The sequence below is a fragment of the Thalia democratica genome, chromosome 4, assembly GCF_965202585.1.
Source record: "Thalia democratica chromosome 4, ktThaDemo2.hap1.1, whole genome shotgun sequence".
NCBI lineage: Eukaryota > Metazoa > Chordata > Thaliacea > Salpida > Salpidae > Thalia > Thalia democratica.
The window spans coordinates 33,009,181-33,027,072 of NC_139168.1; positions in this window are offsets into that span (position 1 = coordinate 33,009,181).

Here is a 17,892-nt window from a genome sequence, read left to right on the forward strand (position 1 = left end):
ATAGCTTTTAAAAGATATTTAGTTTGTTTTGCAGCAGTTTAGTTTACTAAGAAATACAAATGTTCATTGAAAAACGGTGTGACTTAAAGTGGACTTTTACTTACAAAAAGTTTTACCTAATCTTAACTTTAAAATATCTTTTTGATGAAACAATCGATTATTGCTAACAAATGTGTATCTAACCTAACACTTTTAAAATTTATGACTAGCTAAAAAAAGTTTGTTTTTCATCAAGCAACTATCCATTTAACATATCAAACAACCTGTAAAATAATAAAACCTTTAACGAATTGGTGTTTTATTTGTTCATACTTAAAACTTTTTCGACAAAGATCACTAAGTACAGCAAAAAACAGATAATACATTGCGAGCGAGATAGCGAGGATGAATGGTACAAAAGCTTTTACAGGCAGTTGAGGTCCGGAACCGATGCTTCTTTTTTCGAGAAGCTGATCGGAAGATTGTCGTTTTATTATGCGAGACCATTTGTTAAGTATTGTCAAGTAGCAAGTAAGTCCGTTTCTTTCAATATTACTGTATTTTTTTAAATTCTAATATTTTTTTCATTTATATAAGATAATTAACAGTGAAGCCAACAATTGGATTCATAGTGAAAGACAGTTTATGGACAAACAAAGTGAAAATAAATGAGTCGGTTGCAAGAATGATGTATAGAAAGCACAATTCTTATTTAAGGAATGTTAGTATACATTTAAAAAACTTTTTTTTATTAGTTTAATTTAAACAAAAAAATAATAATAACAATTTTGTTTTTAAAATATTCTGCTTTTGATACGCAGCCATTAAGAAAATAGTTACAAACAAATAAAAAAGTAAGAATAAATTTTAAGACACAAAAACACTAGAAACTAATGTATAAACAGATTTTATGATTAGTTTTAAATTAAATCAGCTTTAAGAAGTTTAATACTAATCTTCTTATGAGTTCTTTGCAACTGAAAAAACGCTTTTACTTATAAAAAGAGATTAGTTTTTAGATAAAATAGTATTAATGTAAAATTTAGAAACTTTGAACTTTATTTTACTGCAAACTTTTTTTTTTTGAATGTGTTTTTAAACCTTTCCTTTTTATCTTTTTTATATCAAAAATTACAAAATTACTTATTCCTATACTAATTCTTTTGTACTTTATTCTTTTATGATAACTTTTTATCGATAGAACTTTTACTAAACTTAAAGTAATTAGACCAAAACAAAACTGTGATAAACTTTTGAAAACAGAATTTTTAAATAATAAATTATAGAAAGCACCTAAAGATAAGCTTCTTATTTGGAAACTTAGCGATGGTTGGAAACCAATTTGTGAATTTCTTAATCTTCCAGTTCCGGAAATACCATTTCCTCATAAAAACAAGAATGCCAGCTTGATGAATGATCTTGCAAACACTAACAGAACTTTCAAGATGATGGGCATCGAAGGATTATTAAACTTTTTTTTGTTGACTGTTCTGTGTTCGTATGGTGCTTATAAATTATTTGGGTACTGTACTTTATATAGTTAGTTTTTACGGCTAAAACCTGTTAATCAAATTAAAGTTGTTTACTTTTTGAATATTTAGTTTATCTGTTGAGAATTATATCTGCCATTGGTTCTTTTATTCTGTTTGATGAGATATTTAATTTTGAAAATTTATTCTTAATATTAAAATTATGAAACTATTAAAGTTAGTGTTTTTTTATTGAGAGTTTTTTGAATAATTTCATGTTTAAAAAAAAAGGACTACTGTAATTTATCTCTGGTCTAATCAATAAAAAAATTCAAGTTATATACATTTAAGAATACATCAAGATTTCTATTCAACAGATTATCGAGACGCTTGTCTAAACTTTAGTAAGTTTTGTAGAGGTTAGATTAAATTCGTTGATAAGTAATCATAACAAAAACATAAATACTGAAATTGAGTTTAATAAAATTTGCTTATATTTGAAAATGTTTAACTATAAATGACGTGTTTATTGCATTTTCCATATAATAATTTTCAGCACTAAAAACTTTTTAGTTTATATTTCAGTTGCAATTTGGTTTATTTTAGAAAAAAATAATGTTGATTTACCGTTTTTTTACAACCATTTTGAATTTTTTACGTTGTTTTTAATTTTGTTAATCTATTTTATTGTATCAAGTGTTAAAAAGATAACTAATAATTTTTCCTAAGAAAATAAATACGCCAATGAACAAGTTATTTGGGTGATAATATAATAAGTAAAAGTTTAAAAGTATTAGATTTTATAAAACTCACGACGTATACTTGTAACGCTATCTGTAAAAACCGTAACTAATACTAAAAATACTTATTAGTACAATAATTTTCTTAATTACTTATAGCTAGCTTTATACATTCAACTTGTAATGTATCAGTTACTAATATTACTTTGTGTAGTTGGCATGACATTTTCTTTACAATAGATTCGTGTTATTTTTTCGATAAAACCCTATATGTTAACCCTACTTGTGAATTATTTGCATAACTTTCAGCGTATAGTTAGTTGAAGTAATAAAAAAGTACTAGATTCAACTACAAAAGCGTTGTATTTAGTGGATCTAGTAGCAGAGTGCTTGTAAAATATTGGTAAAAGTTTAATTCAGCAATGAGTATTAATTCTAACATTCAAGTGCAACTTATTATATACTTAAGTATCTAAAAACGCGAAGTACTTTGCTAGCAACCTAAAATTTTCCGTCTAATTTCGATTCAATTTAACTCAAAGAAACACCATTAGTTTTAATTAATTAGATATATTCAATGTTTTTAATTTTTTATTTCTATCCTAAATTTAAAGATACCATTAATTTATTACAGTTATTTTTCCGCGTATTTTGTACTAACAAATGCCTTAGTCTAAACTCTAAAGAACGGAGACTTTGTTAAGAGAAAAATTAAACGAGTAGTTATATCGTCCGGTTTACTCTTTTTAAAGTAATACCAACAGCTTTTGGCGACTACTTATGACAGATCTCATGTAATATTTTTATGTGTATCAAATGTATTTTTGTACTCAATTTTATTAGTTCATGATTGATATTTATTCCTTCAGCTAATAAAACAAGAAAGTTGTAGATTAACTAGCATGTGATACAAGTATATTTTAATGCCATATTTAAGTCTATTGTAAAATAAGCTTTGCAAAAAAAGTATTCCACGAGTTTATACATATGCTAATTTGTTAGAGTTTATCTTAGCACAACTTTTCTTAATACTGATTGGTCTAAATAAAAGTTTGAAAGTTGAAAAATAGTCCGAGTGAAAGTTATTGCGGATAGACATTAGTTACCAGATTATAGTAAGTATTGTAAAAACTTTTTGGAAAAATTCGGAAACAGACGGCTCTTATTTAAATCAACTGATAAATCCTTGTTTTTTTAGCTTTTGTTTTTTAAATGATTAGTTATCAAACAAAAACATAAGCTAAAAGACTATAACTTATCTTCAAATATTAAAAACTATTTTCTCATTTTCGCTAAGAATTTGAAGAACAAATAACTTTTTTGTTTTATAAGGTCTAGTTGTATAAAAAGAATTGCCTAACATGTTGTCATTTTATTAGTTTTAATAGTTAAAAAATGTTTAAAGGTTTAAGCAATTTATTTTTACATATTTTAAACTAACTACTTCCTAAAATAAATACTTTTCAAACATAGAAAAACTGTAATCTACAGTTTTCATGAAATAATGTCTTAGATAATACTACAAAAAAAACTCTTTTTTGATTTCTGTTACATCTATTTGTTTATAAGAAGATGAAAATTCCTAATATCAAAAGTAAGAGAACACTAAAAACATTACTTAAAAACTAGTTGTAATTCTGCAATTTTTTGTGTAAAAAAAAACATTACAGACTCTGTCGCATTTGAAGAATTTTTGGCATGCGCAAAAGTTTATATATTGTTTATTGTACGACAAAAAAAACGCTCAAATAGTTTGGTCTAAGAACCTGTTGTACGAAAAAACCTTTCGGTTATCTAGTCGTACACCACAGGTTTAACTTACTTTGTGCAGAAGTTTAATAAATTATTGTTTATTGTAACTTGAAAATTTTATTTTAGTTTGCTAAATTAATTACTATAATTACTACCCATGGTTATTTATTATTTAGACATTAGTTTATCAATTGTCATTTTTCAACTAAAGTGTTTTAGTAGTTTAAAAAATTCTTTACTAGAAAAAAAAATATTCATTAAAAACAAAATGTGTGTTTAAAAGTGTAAACCGCTCAAGTCCAATTCGCACACAATTTCCATCCGACCAAATATGAGACTAAGGGTATGGGTTAGGGGTAACAGTTGTTGGAAAGCGTAGAAAACATATACTTCTTGCAAAAAGAAAAAAGGCAAGCGACAAACACGAGGTCTTAGTTTAAATTTTCGATTGAGCAAATAACATTAACGATAAACTTGTTTTTTGGTGATGGAAAACTGTAAAAGTAGTTGAAAAATAGTCACAAGTTATTCAGTGAACAATTATATAAATGACCAAAAAATTCAATAACATCTAAATTGGTCCTCGGACAAGACGTTAAAAGGTATTCAAGTGGTGTGCGACTCGATAATCGAAAGATTTTTTCCTGCACTAGGTCTTAGGAGTAAATATTTTCAGCGTTTTTTTTTCGTTCATTAAACTATATAAATTAGGGTTTTTCAAACTTTTTTTATAAGATAAGGCTCTCTTTGAAGAAATTTAAAAAAAATGGCCCCTCCTAAATGATTTCTCAAAAAACCATCAAATTAAGAGTTTTTTGTCTGCATCTCCAACTCCAGAATATCCTGTGTAAGTTTCAAAACTACCCTTAAAAACGCCTAATACATTTGGAAATATTGAGCTCTTCAAATTAGGGCCCCACTTCTAGTCAGCCCCCTTCCTTTTGGCTCTTTTGTAGCTTATGGCACCCAAGGCGTTCGGCCAACTTTGGTAAACCGTGTTAGAAACATTTTTTTCAAACATAAAAAAGTGTAAATTACTGTTTTAATGAAAAAAATACTTTAGATATCACTAAGAAATATATTATTAATATTGTTATTAATTAGTATATAAGAAGATGTAAATTCTTTATGATCAAAAAGTAAAAAAACTATACACAAGTTTAAGCATATTGAAATTTTTGCTCGTTTTGCAAAACGAAAATAATCACTACAGACTGTGTAGCATTTGTAAAAATTTTGAGACATAAGTCGATTTACCTTACTTAATGTATAACGTTACTTAAATATTATTTATTATAATCGAAACACGTTTTTTTTAATATTTTTTAGTATTTATAGTTGCTACTCATAGTCTATTACTTTTTCTTTAGAAAAAAATTAATATCAGTTGTCTTTTTTCAAATAAAAAATTTAAGTATGTTTCAATAAAGAGTTTACTTGAAAATTAAAAATAGTCTTTAAAAAATAAATTGTATGATTAAAGATATATACTAGTTTTGGTTTTAATTCTGATTAGTTTCAAAAAAAAGCAGACTATTTATGTTCAAGGAGCTTTCAAGTGTAAATACAAACGCTTTACAACAAAATACATATAAAAATTGTTTTTATAATGTTAACGAAATAGAGTTATATCTACAAATAAAATGAAATAAAAGTAAAACGCTACAAAGAATAAAAGATAAGTTTGTTGTGTTTAAAATCACTTTTTTACAGTTTATATACTTTATAACGTAACAAATAGTAGTAGTAGAAAAACAAATTTCTGTTATGCTGTTTGCTTAGCACACAAAGCAAGCTACATGTGTTTGATAAATCATTAAACAACTAGGTTTCTCTTAAAAATTAGGTAGACTTAATTAACTAGCTACTTGTTAATGTATTTGAAGTATAGTATAAATAAGGTATATAAATTAAGTTATTTTTTACTTTATTTAGTGAGTTTTATTCATTTATTCCTTATTTTAGCTTTGCATTCTAAAAAGCAAATGTTAGGTTTTTAATAAAATTTTAATTGTTAGTAGCTAACAAATAAAAATGTTGGGATAAAAAGTTTATTTATAGGTTTACTTTGTTGGTAAAGTTAAATGAACTTCTTTGGTATAATTTTTCCAAGTTTACATTTTTTAGCTTATAAAAAGTACATTTAATTTAATTTACTATCGTTTTGAATATTCGTACAAATAGTTGTTGTTTTTAAATTAGTGAGTACTATTTTTTGATATTAATTATTAAATATATTAAAAATACATCTTAAACTATTTTTTTAATAAAAATTACTTTAGAAACATGGCTTAAAATTTATTTATACTTTTTTTCAGTGACATTTAAAGATATTTATGCATTTGAAAACATAATATTGTTTTTTAAAAATGCAGACCGCAGACTGTAGAAATAAGTTTGTAATCTTTTTAAAACTAACTGCTTTGTTATTGAATTTATATATGAGAATTCATATCTTTTTTTTTTAGTATTTTACAACTATTATTCTTTTTTAAAAGTTGTTACTAACATTAAATTTGTTAAAATACTATTACAGTTATCTTTTATGTTAGTGACATTTTAATAACTTATTTATTACCATATGATTATTTTCAAAATGATGTTAAAGTATTTGAAAAAAAAAACATAATAATGTGTATTTTAACTAATTAAACTTTTCAAATAATTAAGTTATATAATATAAACATATTATACAAGACCGTATTGCATTTTTTTTTCTTTTGATTGTCAAAAGCACTTTAACTTAGATTTAGCCTGAAGACGGTAATATATATAACTTATTGAGAAAACTCAAGTGTAAAAATTACAGAACATATGCTTTGTAAAAACTATAAAATTGTTTTTAATCATCAGCTATAGGTTCGAAATGAATTGTACTTTGCTAAACATTAATACACAAATTATGCAAAAATACAAAAACATTATGACGTAATTATAAAATATTATACAGTACAGATACTCAGTGCAAAAATTAATCTATTAAAAAATAACTAAAATTCACAAAACTACAAACAAGATACTATTACATTAAATCAAGGGTCGGCAAACTGCGGCCAAAGTCAAAATATGTTGCCAGCGAGCTATTTTTCAGCAAAAAATATACATATAAAAAACAACAAATATTAAAGATTTTGTAGTAAAAACTTACAGTTAGACTTTTCAATCAATAAACACTCTTTATTAGTTTTAATATTGCTTAATATATCATATTTTTGATCTTAAATAAAATTGTTCTACTTATTACTAGAACTTTTTTTTAATAAATGCGTCCCTTAAAGGGTTTTTTTTCTAAATAGTGCGGCCCACGAACAATATTTTATAAAAAATTGGCCCGCGAGTTACATAAGACTGCCGACCCCTGCATTAGATACTTTAATATCTATTGAATTTTAAGATGAGCTTTTTCATATGTCGACAAGACGATATGAATTCACTACTCTTATTTAAGAAACCCTCTTTTTTAACGCATACACAACGGCCGTTGATTTTTTTAAGTACAGCCCACAAACAGGGTTACTACCATCTGCTATAGGCTGTGCTCTTTTTGTCACCTCCCAAGTTATTCTAAAAACAATGTTTTTGCGCTTTAGGTAGCAAATGTACTTTAAAGCTAAATATACAACATCTTTAAAAGATTTTTTATAGTTAGCATATCGGAATCTGAACTGAGTTGAGCATAAGCCGATATAGAACTTCTTTTCAAGGTCATAGTTGACTGTTGCCTTGTGAATAATGTTCTTTGAACGGTAATTACCCCCTTTTAAATTATATTTGCAGCCACCAGCGATTACATTGATTCTGGATTAGAATACTTTTATTTAATATTTTTTGATTATGTGACTTAATCAAGCAAAAAACTAAATGAACAAGAAAAATTATTTGGTATAACCCCCCATTAAATAGTTCAGTTAAAACAAATATCGGCAGAGAATTCAAAAATCTAGTATAAAGCATTTCAACAAAAATAATCCATTATCAAAAATCTTCAACAGACATAATATGAGAATTGCTTATTCATGTACGGCGAATTTCCAGAGATTAATTAAGTCACATAATTTAAATTAAACTGTATTTTTTTATAAAGAATTTTCCACGATAAAAAGTTTAACCAATGAAAGTGATTTACACGGGATTTTCAAAATGCGGCACGAAAAGTATGGCGGCTGCGTTGCGTCACCTTGGCTTGAACGTGCACGATTTCATGCAGCATTACGAATATAACGGTGCTGATTGGACGAAAATGTGCGAAGAGGGACTCCATGCGGATAAAATAAGAAAAATGTTGGAAGGAGTTGATGCCGTCACAGACATTCCAGCTAATGGTCTCTGGGAGCAGATACTTGAAGCGTGTCCTAAAGCTAAAGTTTGTTTAAGTAGAATAACAACAAATATTTGTTTACATTTTTAAGACGCATGTTTTTGTGCAATTGAAAAAACAAAACAGTTATAATAAAGTGTAGCTTTAGGTTCTTATTTTTGAAATAGGGTAGATATATGCTCAAAAACAAAACATTAAAAACATAATATGATCTATATAGAAATACTAAATGATTTTTTTTTGTTACATTAATAAGGAATAAAATATATTTAGTTTGTTTTGCAGCAGTTTAGTTGAGTTGCTAAAGCTCATAAAAGTTCGACACTTTTGGTATGACTTAAACTGAACTTTTACACAACAAATTCTAAATTTTCAGTGATTTAAGACATTTTTAAAGTAATTGAATATTGAATAAGTAGTTTTTGATAGTATAATATGTGAATATAACTTATTTTTTTAATTTATGATAAAGGTAAAAAGTCTGTTAACTTTTATTTTAAAAATATTGTATACAACATATAAACTATAAAATCTTTAAAACCTTAAGTCATGTTGTATTTTTATTTGTTCTGTTTAAAAATTGTTAGACTAAAATCACTAAATACAAAAAAAAAGTAAAACTTATTAATTTAAAGATAATACACTGCGAGAGAAATAGCGAAGATGAATGGTATAAAAGTTTTGACAGGCAAGTCAGGTCCGTGTTGGAAGTTTCTTTTTTTGAGAAGGTGATTGGAAGGTTGTCGTTTTTTTATGCGAGACCATTCGTAAAGTTTTTTAATGTGGCAAGTTAGCTAATGTTTCTTGATGCTTATTATCCAAATGTAGCTAGTTTGACCGTTATTTAAATATAATTGAAAGTGACGACAACGATTGGATTCCAAGTGAAAGACAGCTTATGGGCAAATAAAGTAAAAATTAACGAGCCGGTTTTAAGAATGATGTATAGAAAGCATAACTCGTATGTAAGAAATGTAAGTTACCGTTTAACAACAATCTTTTTTTTAACTTATTTATAAATACACCGCCATTAAAAACTGGCAATATAAATTTAAAAATATGTAACTACTTAGATACGTTTACACTACAAGTTGATGTATAGATTATAATTTATTTTTTTTAATAATATTTTTTTATAAGTTAAAAATTATTTTTCTATTCAAAGCTCCGTTTACATTTATACATAAAGTATTCATTTAAAGCTCTTTTACTTCTTTACATTTTTTATAGACGTCGGTACAAATTTATATAAGATTATACACTCACAAGCTAATACACTATTTTTTTTAACAATCAAAACTTAAAACTTGTTTTTTGTTTTTATAATTGGTTTGAAACACATTGTTAAAGACTCATTCATAAAACTATTTTTGAAATTGTGTATATGTTTCTACCGTATATATATATATATTTATTTATACCAACGTACTTAATGTTCAAAAAGAAATTTAAATAAATGCATTATCAATGGTTAAAGACAATAAAAACATTAGTTGAGTTATTTGAATTTAACAAACGATCTTTACTTTTATTTTCTTATACAGGCTATTAAAAAGCTCCAGTTTCTAATTTTAACCATAGTTTTCTAATTATATTCTTAAATAAAAAAGTGATAGGTAATTGTGTATTAAACCTTATTTACTTAAAAAAAAGTCTAAACTTAAAGTTATTAACTTCAATGTAAAAAAATTAAAAATTGTTAGAAGCATAGTTTTTTTCTTAAATTTAGAAAGCACCTAAGGAAAAGCTTCTTATTTGGAAACTTAGCGATGGTTGGAAACCAATTTGTGAATTTCTTAATCTTCCAGTTCCGGAAATACCATTTCCTCATAAAAACAAGAATGCCAGCCTGATAAAAGACCTTGCAAAAACTAACAAAACTATTAAGATGATGGGCATTGAAGGATTGTTGAACTTTTTTTTGTTGACTGTTCTGTGTTTTTATGGTGTTTTTAAATTGTTTGGGTATTTAACTTAAAATCAATATTTTCACAGCCAAATATTATTAGTTTACTTACAATTTAATGTTAGTTTGACATTCAAATTGTTGGTTTATCAACCTGCATTTGTTCCTTTTATACTGTTTGAACGATAAGTTTAGGTCTTAAGGTTAAATTTTAAAGGTACTACTATAAAATCATTTAAGTTGTAGTTTTTTTTCGTAATACCTATTTTGTAATACTTTTCTAAGAAGTAATCTTTTACTGTTGGTCAATTTAAATTCATTACTAAGTTGTCTTTGAAAAACAAATTGTCAAGCATAAATAAATTAAATTTATTACAACCACAAAGATGTTTCTAGATTTGTAATTACGATTGACATACTTTTATTGTTATTGTCGGGTAGTAATTTTTCTGTGTTAAAAACTTTATTTTAAATTACATTTTAGCTGTAACTTGAAGTTTTTAGACAAAATTCGATATCCCGTTATTCTGCTACTTTAAAATATACGTGTGTGTTTAATTTTCTTAGTTAAAATTTGTTTTTTTTTACAAAAAAAAAAGTATACTAAATGTAAAGAAAAATTGTTTTTGATATTATTTTTCTAATAAATCGAACCCAATCGAACAAGTTAGTTTGAAAATATAGTAGCAGTTCTTTTAAAACGAGTTAATTTATAAACTAAGGAAGTTTTCTTTAATTATATCATCTAAAAAGCGCATTTAAGACGCTAACAAAAATAAAGTACTCTAAATACTTAAATACACTATTAATAATGAAAGCTAGCTTTATTACTTTAATTCGCCTTGCCATCAGTTACTGGCCTACATTCTTGTTTTACTTGTGTTGTAGTAGTTACAGTTACTAATTTGTATAAGTATTCTAATTATGAAACAAACTTCCATAAATAATCTATCTGTAAGCACACACCAGAATCACTGAGGACTGTACTAAAGAATATAAATATGTAGGTTTTAAGAATATAATTTATTAGTAGGTTTTCTTCGGATTGTAGCTATAACATAATTTTTTCATTCTGTTTATCAGTTTAATGTTATTTAGCTTGATTGTTCTGTAGCACAACTATTTAGGTCATTTGAATACTTCTAAAAAACTGTATTTCTTAAGGCGATAAACTGGCGAATATAAGTTGTTCAGATATCTGTGGTAATCTTTTTTTCGTTAATCAAATATTTTTAATGTTAAGATGTCAGTAGAAAATTGTATTTTAGTTAAATTTAACTTTGAATTATTTCAATTCTGATAATAATGTGTTACTTATCTAGAACAAAAAAGACTTTTAAGAGTATTTAAGAGTAGGAATTTTATTATTCTTTTCTTATGTTTATGCATTCAAGACATTTTTTGTTTTAGTTTAAACATATTGGATTGTTGGCTAAGAAATCATAAAGATACTGTTTTACTTATTAATGTTAAACAAAACAAAAAAATATTCTTGCTTGTTCTGAAAGTACTAACTTTAACATTATTTTAACTTCAGTTATGTTCTTTACTTAAGATATGTTTGATGTATGTACAAAAAGCTGCACTTTGTAAGTACAAATTGTATACCTTGTAATAAATAATAAGTGAGACTACATACTATTTTAACGCTAAAATAAAAAATTCTTTTTTTTTAATTAATAAAACTACTATAAATACACAACGACTTTTAAAACTTATCTGATGTGTATATCAGTGGCATTCTACCTTTTCAAAAGTTGTGCGCTGTACAACAAACTATAGAAAACAAAAATTATCATTAAAAAAAATTATACATTTTTATCTTAGAATATGAATAACGTTTTCAGAACTGTTAATTTATTTTAAAATTATATATTAAAAAAACTAAATAAGTATCATTTTAAAATATGTTTATATCATACAAAATTTCAGTGCACAGTAAAACAATTACTTTTACGATTTTACATCGTTAAGACCACTAATTTATAATTTTATATAATAAAGCTATTTTCTTATTAGCCAATCAAGTAAAAGAAGATCTGCCAAAATTTTAAAAACTTTTGGTATCCAAATTTACTTGAACCTCATGCTTAGCTGCAGAAATGATTTTAGACTTGCAGTTTAGAAGTTTTTGTAACGTTGCAATAAAAAACAAAATATTTAAGCTGTGTTGACGGTGTTTTATTGGTACAACAGTTCTAATAGATAAAAGAAATATAGTAAATAAAACGTTAAGTAATAGTAAGTAGTCTCAACATATGTTAAAAATAAAATTATTAGAAAAAAAGTTTTTAAGAGCATCATACTTAGTTTGTATTAACTTTAAAGTTTTTGTATAACTTGAGTTCTTAAAGTATATAGTTTCAGCAGTTTAAAAACTACTTTAGTTTGTGTTAAAGTAATCATTTTAAATTAAACCAGTTTTTTAAAACACGCTATTAAAAAGTTGATATGGTAAAAATAAATTTTACAGATGTTTACATTAACGTTTAATGATATGAGAAGAATTTTTTTCAACAAACTAAACATAGCTTTGCTTATATTTGTAACTTCAGTTATTATTTATTTCAATTTTAGAAAAAGTTTAGATCACATGCCAGTGGGAAGGTTTGGGATAAATTTTTAATAAGCTTTTGTCAACTTTTTTTATTTTTTTTATTCACCATTATACTCTATGTAATGAATTATACCATTTTTATGTAACTTTTGTTTTTATTTAAACTAAAGTATTCACAATTAAAAATTAAGTTAAAATAATGCGAAAAAACTTTTTTTTAAATATGCATGATTCAAATTGTTTTTTTTTTTTTTTTTTTATTCAAATATTCTTCTTTTTACCCATTAAATATTTTAAGTAATTTAAATAAAAACTATTTACAAAGAGTACATTAATTGTAGTTACTTATTAAAATGCAGTCAGTAAAGTTATTTTTAGGTATATCTATTTGAGAAACAAAGATATGTTAGAAAATGAAGAATCACAAAAAATTACAGAGGATATAGTTTTATAAGCAAAAATTCAAAATTGGTATTAAATATATTGGTAAAAAAAATAGTACGAGATATGAAAGTAAGCTCGATTAGAATATATTAACATGTTGATAATTAAGAAAAATAGTAGCAAACTGTTTTACAATTTTCTGAATTTAGTTTTTTTTTTTAATAAATGAGCTCGCATTTGTTGAAATGGAAAATTTTTCTTTTTTTTCAACTACCTTTGGTTTATTGTAACTTTTAATGTCTACTTATTTTAAGATTTGTATAGGTTTGAAATTTAGTCATAAACTGTTTTTATTAATAAAAATCTAAACAAAGCTATATTTATAATTAAGTTTTTTTTTCTTTTTACCACTTATACAAGTATAATAGTCAACTAACGCTAAATACCTGGTGTACAAATAAATTCCCCAGTCATTGAGTCGTACACCACAAAAGTTATATGTTTGAAACATTAAATTTACATTGCAGTGTTAAAAACAGAGTTCTTATTTTTTTTTATAAATAAAAATCTAAATCAAACAACTTTTCTAGAGTGTTGCAATAATGTTTTTTAAATATTAAACTTATTTGACTCGCAGTTTATTTCTTTTAACAGTGAATTAGTAAAAACTATTTTTAAGATTTTTTTGTTCATATATGTTTAGTCTTTTTTTTACTTCTTAAACTAATATTTAAGTTTTACTTTAAACAATTTTATATAGAGTATTTTTAAATTTAATAACAATAGCTAAAAAAGTTTTCAAAGACAATAAGTTTAATCAATTTATAACTTAAAATAATGATAAGTTTTTGATTAAAAAAATATAATGATTAGATGATATTTTTATTGCATCTTTTGTCAAAGTTAAAGCAAATCAGGACTTTAACAGCTATACATATCATTAAACGCCATAGAGGTTTAAAAAAGCAGTTTGCCTTCAACAATTCTATTTTAAAGTTCAAGGTTTCAATAAAGTTCTTTTTCACTTCTATAACTTTTGTATTTATGTTTTTATCAAACTTATATAATTTGTTATCATTAATTATCATTTAAAAACATCAAAAAAGACTGTCTAAAATATTTTGAATTAATAACATGTATAAAAACTAATACTTTTTAGATAATTACATCTGTAAAACAAAAATAAATGTATGTTGTTATAACTATTGCATATTTGTTTATTGTTTTTCATTACAAAAAAAGTCTTAAACCCGTTACCTTTTGATTTGTTTGCAATTGAAATGTTTTAAAACTGTGTTTAATAAAACTGGTGCTTATAAAAACAAAAATATACTTTAATTTTAAACAAGTTTTAGGCACAATTCTAAATCAATTTTCAATACAGTTGAAGTTTAACATAATTATTTCGTATCAACTTTATTAAAAGTAAGGGCAACAATTGATTCTATTTTGTGTTGTTATAACACTAAAATAATTCTAACTGTAAGTTTAATACAGTTGTACCGTAAAATGATAATTTTAAAAAGATGTAAAAGTTAAGTTGCTGGGTTTACTTGAACAAAAATAGAAATTTATCAAGCTTCACATTAAAAACAAACTTACATCATTATAATCCAATAAACAGTACCACTTTAGGTTATATAGAAGCACTAAAAAAGCGAAAATTTTTCGATCTAGTTATTAGGTATGTATAACTAGTATTAACAAAACGTAACTAATTTACTTTGCGGTAAACCAATTAAAAACCGAACAAGTTTTCAATTTCAACCAGAAGAAGTGGGAGTCGTTAAACTTACAAAATTGTTGTTCGTCGACGCCACCAAGCAGAAATGGGGATGGGGCATACTGCAGCCGTTGGAGAAGAAGTTCGTTTCTTTGAAAAGCTTCATCGTGCCCATGTAGCGCATGTCTTCGAGGTCGAAAACAGCCGAGTAGTTTTTGTAAAAAACGTCGAAGAGAACATATTTTTCCCCGAGAAAGCTGGGAATTTTCGTGACGGCTCCGGCTGCTCGGTCCCTGAACGTGAACTTGCGAATACCATCAACCCTCGTGTCCAATGCGTACTGGTTTGTGTTGAAGCCGCACGAGTTTGTGAAAATTAATTTTCTTCCGCTAGGGTCGTACTTGAGCTGCACAATGAAAACTCCGTCGCCGTCGAGCAGGCTAGTATTGACGACTTTCGCGGGGCGGTTCACGGACGCGGAGCTCAACATCCTCCGATCGTAGAAGACGAGTTTGCTCCTGTCGCACACGGCGATCGTCATTCCGTCCACCGGGTTCACGTCGAAAGTTCGCGAGTCCAACAAACCCGCGCGCGGTCTTTCATCGGAACCCAACTTCACCGTCTTGTACAACGGAGCTCTCATGTCAGCCTCCGCCACCTTGCGCATCCCCTGGTCAACGTTGAACCAGACGTGGTGGGGCAGGGAAGGGGACGTCGCCACTTTTTTTGCCAGCCCCCTGAACCCGTAAGCCCTGGTCACATTACTCGTCTCGACGTCCCATATTCTCACTTGACTGTCCATTTCCAGCCCGTTTGTGCTGAACTCGAAAGACGCGCCGTTTCTGGTTGAAACGACGAACAAGTTTTGGTGCTTGGGCATGAACCTGGTTTCGCACACGAAATGATTTTGTTCGATCGGAATCGTAATGTTTTGGAAGCCTTGAAACGGTTTCAAGATCTCGACTCCTACTTGCGATTTTCCGCAGCAGAGTAATCTTCCGCCGCTGTTCCAAGACCCGCACCGGACGTGGATGTTGCTAGTTTCCAGCTTGATGGACACACTTTGCTCTACGCGCATGCTCTGGATCATCGACTCGTTGAAGTAATTGGCGCTGACGAAACTAACAGGGTTGAAATTGATGCTCAGTTCTCTGCGTTTCAAGCTTTCTATGATGTTTTTTGACATACTTTTTCTTTTGTTTTTGTGATAGCAATTGTTCATGAAGTTGTGTAAAAGTGTTTCATGTTGTAAAGTTCAATTTCTAAAATTTAAAAACTTAAGTCCAAGTTCTTTTAACTATTATATGTTTATTTTACGTAATAAGTACTAAGTATAACATGAACTAAGCTGTTTTAATTTAAGATCAAGTTAAAAAAAAGATTAATGCTTTTAAATATCAGTAGTAGATTTTATAGTTTATTAACAATATACAATGTTTCACTCGTTTGAAAACGAGATCTTCAGTTGTTTAAAATCTTATTCAAATAGAATCTTTAAAGTATCTACAAAATTTACTTTTATGATTATACAAAAAAAAATCCTTTAAAAATTAGACTTTAAGAAAAACTATATAAACAAATGTTTTTTTATTTTCGTTTTAAATTCAAATATTTTTTATCTATTAAACATTTTTTTATTATTTTGTACTGTTGTAATTGAAAAAAAATTAAAGAAGCTTAAAGTATTTTTTTGATATCAAACCTATTTTAGTTCGTGTTTATATTTTACAACGAAATTTTCTACATCTTTTAGTACAAAACTTTATTAAAATACTGTACTAATTTTTTAAATGAAGTCAAAATTTTAAATATGTAGTTTTTTTTATAACTGTGTGACAAACAACAACGTCTATAGTTGTAAAAAATGACGTAACATGTAATAGTAAATGATTTTAAAACTGTCACAGAATGTTTAACAAACAATCTCCTTTATAGTACTTCATACAATAGTATTTTCTCTTACAGATTACATTCTAAGAAGGTTAGCATTCGCAGTTAAGAAGTTTTAGATAAACAGTTATTGTATTAAGATACTTTATTTATAATTATACTTTTTAATTCACTATTATAAATGCAATATGTTGTACATATATTAAGTAACCACCTAATAATAACTTAATTGTCAAAAATATTTTTTATAATAAATATTAATGGATTTTAAAACTCGTTAAAAAGCATTTAAGTAACTTTATGTTTAATTAAGTTTTTACATGTTCACAGAAATTTAGAATTAATTGTTTTAAAACATTTATTTGTATTCACAATTGTAAAATGTAAGGCTATATGGTTACTTGTTAAATACTATACTATAACTTTTTTTTCTAAACAGCATTAAAACTGTTTTTTTTTCTTGCTCTTAAAACATTTTAAGTAATAAAACTGATACAGTTAACAAAAATTTTTAGTATTCTAAAAGCCTAACAAAAACATTTACTAAAAAGCTAAACCTTTAATTTTTTATTTATTAACCAGTTTTAAAAATTAAGCTGCTTTTACTAAACAACAACTTTTATAAATAACGTTTATATGTTTTAATTTATGAAAAAGTAAGGTAAATCGAAATCTCTCTAATATAAATATACTAAAAACTTTTATTTGATCATATTTAATAATTTATGTTCGTGTAAACATGAAATAAAATAAATGTATTTTATAATTAAAATTAGTTACCAATTAAGAATTATACTTATCTTTATCTACATTATAAATAAAGTGTTTTTTAAAGAGGTTTAATAATCATAAAAAATGCAATTTTGTTTTACTAAGAAAATTCAAGTATTCTATGAACAGAGTTTTTTAATGTTCAAAGTATTTGTACTAGTTTAATGATAGCATAATTATTTTGTTGCTTGTAATATTTGTTTTTAAATCAAAGTTAGTGTAGCTTTTATATTGAAAAAGTTTTTTTTTTTTGTTTTCCACAAATTTTTAAAGTTTCATATTTTAACAAACAAAAAATATCAGTATTTGTATTGTTCGACCAATTAAAATTAATATTAGTATCTTTATAGTTAAAATATAATTAATAAACACTACCAAAAATTTAAATTGGAGAAAAAAATAT